This window comes from Anser anser (genome assembly GCF_964211835.1).
Source record: "Anser anser genome assembly, contig: HAP1_SCAFFOLD_162, whole genome shotgun sequence".
In the NCBI taxonomy this organism is placed as follows: Eukaryota; Metazoa; Chordata; class Aves; order Anseriformes; family Anatidae; genus Anser; species Anser anser.
The window spans coordinates 124,677-129,368 of record NW_028153825.1 but is presented as its reverse complement, the minus strand read 5'-3'; the positions used below and the strand labels follow the sequence as shown (position 1 = coordinate 129,368).

Below are 4,692 nucleotides of genomic sequence, written 5' to 3'. Positions count from 1 at the left end.
CCCCAAATTAGGGGAGGAACCCCCAAAATTGGGTGGGTGAACCCCCAAATTGGGGGGAAGAAGACTTAAATGGAAGTGTGAAATTCCAGAATTGAATGTGGACCCCCCAGAACAGTCTTCAGGGGTTTAGTGTGGTAAATTTTATCGGGTTAGGGCTGTAAGGGTTTTTAGGGTTAGGGTTTCTAGGGTTTGTTGGGGTAGGGGTTAGGGTTAGATCTGTGGTTGCCATAGCGTTAGGGGTCAAGGTTCTTAGGGGTTAGGCCTAATATTAGGGCGGAAGGCCAAAATAAGAGGGTGGGAGCCCCCCCCAAAATTGAAGGGTTGAAGCCCCAAGTTAGGGGAAGGAACGTCAAAATTGTGGGGTCCCCCAAAATTGGGCGGAAGAACTTTTAATATTAGGGGGGAACCCAAAAAAGGAGGGTGGGGGACTCTAAAATTGGTTGTGTCCCCCCCAAAATTGGTTGTGTCCCCCCCAAAATTGGTTGTGTCCCCCCCAATTAGGGGAGGAACCCCCAAAATTGCGTGGGCGAACCCCCATATTGGGGGGGAAGAACACTTAAATGGAAGTGTGAAATTCCAGAATTGAATGTGGACCCCCCAGAACAGTCTTCAGGGGTTTAGTGTGGTAAATTTTATCGGGTTAGGGCTGCAAGGGTTTTTAGGGTTAGGGTTTCTAGGGTTTGTTGGGGTAGGGGTTAGGGTTAGATCCGTGGTTGCCATAGGCTTAGGGGTCAAGGTTCTTAGGGGTTAGGCCTAATATTAGGGCGGAAGGCCAAAATAAGAGGGGGGGAGCCCCCCCCAAAATCGAAGGGTTGAAGCCCAAAGTTAGGGGAAGGAACGGCCAAATTGTGGGGTCCCCCAAAATTGGGCGGAAGAACTCTTTAATATTAGGGGGGAACCCAAAAAAGGAGGGTGGGGGACTCTACAATTGGGGGGGACCCCCAAAATTGGTCGGGTCCCCCCAAATTAGGGGAGGAACCCCCAAAATTGGGTGGGTGAACCCCCAAATTGGGGGGAAGAAGACTTAAATGGAAGTGTGAAATTCCAGAATTGAATGTGGACCCCCCCCCAGACCTGGGGAGGAATCCCCAAACTTGGGGGGGACCCCCAAAATTGGGGTTAAAGCCCCAGATCCCGGGGAGCTAAGCCCCAAATTAAGGGAAGGAACCTCAAACATGTGGTGAGAACCCCAACATTGGGGGAAAGAACCTTAATATTAGGGTGGCAGGCCAAGAAAGGATGGTGGGGGCCTCCAAAATTGTGGGGGGCTTGGAATTGGGGGGAATCCCCAAAATGGAGGGGGAACCCCAAAAGTGGGGGGGGGGGCGAAGCACCAAATTAGGGGAAGGAACCCCAAAATTGCGGGAAAGAACTCTGAAATGGAGAGCTGAAAACCCGAAATTGAGGGGAAACCCCCCAAAACGGCGGGAAAACCCTCCATAAACACGAAACCGGTAATGTAACAGAGCAAAAAATGGCGTCCTACGGCAAGGTGCGAGGCTCAATTTTCTGGGGAGTGCTGGGAAATGTAGTTCTTGGCCACCGGGTTTCCGGGAGTCCATATTGTTTTCCCAGAGCATGCCGGGAGATGTAGTTCTCGGACACTGGGCTTCCGGGAGGCCATGTTGGTTTCCCATCTTTGCTAGACTCCGGGTGCTCTGGCTTCACAGAGAAACCCCCAAACTGAAAAATGTACCTGCTAATATATTGGGCTCTAAATGTAGCCCTGGGTTAATTGAATAACAATCCCTGGGTAAGATTGAAGTGCAGGAGGGGTTGGCTACGGTTTTAAGAGCCGGTTTGCAGAAAAGGGATTTCCCGTTAAGAAATGGCATATACTGATTGTTCTCTTCCTTGCTCTGCCAAGACCTCAAGCACATCTTGGAAGCCAGGCAGAATCCGTGGAGCCAATGGAGTTCTCAAGCTCGACTTCAGCTTCTTCCCAGCTAGAAGAAGCAAGGACACGCCGGCTGAGTTCCACAGGCAACGCGCCCGTATCTGTAGACGAGGATTTAGAGATGCTACTTTGGGAACTCTCAGACGGCATACTGGAAGCCGAGCTCGACTTGGACCCAGGGAAGGATGAGGATGACCTCCTCCTTGAGCTTTCCAAGATGATTGATGATTGAACTGCATAGTCCTATGGTATATTAAAAAAAAAAAAAAAAACAACAACAAAAAAAACCTCTTCTTCTTGTTGGATACCCCGAAGTGATTCTTTTTCTAACTGAGGCTTTGCAATGAGACTTAAAGCACAGTTGGATCTGGTAGAAATTGGCAGGATCTGCACTCAGTTGTCCTAAGTTTTCCTGCTGGTCAGAGTTAAGGTCTTGTGCATGGTTCCGTAACTATAGGTGGCTACCTTTGATATCAAGAGGACAAAGCACTTGTTTCTTTTGGCACAGAAAGATGTCCATCGGCACGCTGTGGTGGCTGTGAATTGACGTAGTGATGGAGCGATGCTCTGAAGGCTTAAACGGAAAGCTTCTTCCTTCCGCCCCCCCTTGGCACAGCTCGATGTTGGGCACATTGTGAAGCCTGAGTGTTCTGATTTCTCGGACAGCTGATACCCAAATCCCGGAGTTACTATGTCAACTCTTGACTTTTATTTGTGTATGCCATTGTTTTGACTGTAATCTTTTCAGATGATGAAGCTGTAGGGGCGGGAGGGAGCAAAATAATTATTCTAGCGTTGTGGACCAAACATGCTGCCAGGAGTGGTGGTGGTGGGGTCAGCCCACCCGGCCTTACTTTCAATTATCAGGGATGATAAAATGGTGTGAAAAGCAGCAGCTCTGCGATACGGCTACGCTACCCCCACTCCCTTCTCTTGTGCTGTACCAAAGTTCCCCCAAGCTTTGGTTGGTGCTTTTTGCTGGTGACAGTAGGACTCCAGGGCGAGTAGTCGGGACTCTCCTGCAGTAACTGGGTCAATTAAGGGTTGGTTTAAGTGCCTCCTGGTTATTAAAATAGCTCCCCTGAGCTGCTGGCTCTGCTGCCTGCTACAGCAAATGTTCGGGTGCCGTCAGCGTCGCACTTGGGCGTGGGCACTGACCCTGCGGAGGAGAGCTGAGACTCGCGTGTATTGTGTACCCTGCCGCCAGTGATCGTTTTCCCCTAGCAGATCTATTTTGAATCATTTCCCTAAATTTTAGAGGAACTTTAGGCTCTTTGTGCTATGATTTGTGAAGCTGTAGGGGCCCTCAGGCATTTGCTGCTGGCAGAGGAAAACCGCTTGTCGAATTTGTTGTAAATACTTTCTGTTTGGACAACAACGCCTGTGTGTGTGTGTGTGTGTGTGTGTGTGTGTGTGCACGCGTGCATGCTTTGACGACCCCCTGCGACGCCCCAGCTCCGCGAGGGAAGCTTTGAAGCGTCTCTGGGAAAACCTCTGCGGAAGAAACCGCTGCTAGTGACTTGCGGAAAAGGGACTCCACAATCAGTGAGATTGTAAAGTAGGTATGTTTATTCAGCGCTGGGCAGCACGGGAGGTCGTGGGCATGAAGATTGATGACTCTTCCTCGTCACCGCTAGTTGACCTCTTGTCTTTGCACAGACTCAGTTGCTCCTTGGCTCTTGTCCACCTGCAGGACCAGTTTCTCCCAGTTTCTTAAGACAGGCTCACTCTCTTATTAGGAGACTGACCTTGGTAAGGGGCCCAAGGCTTCTTGCTTTAGTTAATTGGCACAATGCACCATAGTTAGCAAAGACACTAAGTAGCATCCTAGTTTAACGCTGTCAGCGCTCTATCTCTACTTGATAAGATTCTCCTAACTCCCTCTCTCACTGGAGCCCACGCAGCCCTCCGTCCTGCCGAAGGACTTCACGGGGACTTCTGCCGGCTCCGGGTGCCCGCACACAGACAGAAATGGCTTTGAGAGAAAACAATCAGGAGGAGGAGAGCTCAGAGACTGCGGCCAGCTTCGGCCACCTTCCCCTCGCTTTCCCTCTCCGTGTTCAAACCGAGCACTGTTCTGCCGTCAACCTTCGCTGCCTCTGCCCGCGGCGCCGGGCTTTCGCGGGTGCCATTGCTCCTCTACATATTTTATCCTTCCTTTTGTAAGGAATGGTCCAGCAATTCGTGTCACTAAGGGATTTGAAGGGTTACCATCGAGGCCCGGGTCTAGGTGATAAGAGAACAAAGGGGTTTTTAGGGAAAAGTGCTGACTACTGCAGGGGATGTTGCTAGAGTTTCTGAAATCCGGCGCAGAGGCTCCCAAACGAGGAGGAAGGGGGAGCTGAAGGACAATTGAAGGACAAAAGCCTGAGAGGAAGACAACCAGCATTCAGCCCGAGCAAGCCCCGAGAGACCACCAGAGACTGGTACGCAGGCGCCCCTGGGAGGGGTTTCGGATTCCGGAAACCAATTCTAATAACCCTGCCTCTTCTCGAAGTAGTAATGAATATGTATTAGCCTGGGAGCATCAAAACCAGCCGCCTTACGTAACAGGCGTGCGTCCTGGGGGAGCAGAGACTCCCGGCGCACCCAGCGCTGCTTGCTTGCCTCTATTCGTTTAATAAATTGTAAACTTTGATTGTAATCCTATTTGGATTTATAACAGCCATTTATAACACTTTTTATATTTGTATTTTATTTAAGGCTGTCTTGCCCCCCTCCCCCCCCAGCCTCGCTGCTCGCCAATAAAGCTGGCGCAGGGGCTAAGGGATTTGAAGGGCCTGCTTGTACACCTA

General features: G+C 50.6%; 1 long non-coding RNA gene across 1 annotated transcript; it reads left to right on the top strand.

Annotated features, from left to right (window-relative positions):
• The first annotated feature begins 203 nt into the window (after window positions 1-203).
• On the top strand, window positions 204-2,184 carry LOC310891401. Its single transcript, XR_014577554.1, has 2 exons — window positions 204-1,753; window positions 1,868-2,184. It is a non-coding gene; the product is annotated as an uncharacterized lncRNA (long non-coding RNA).
• The last annotated feature ends 2,508 nt before the right edge of the window (window positions 2,185-4,692 follow it).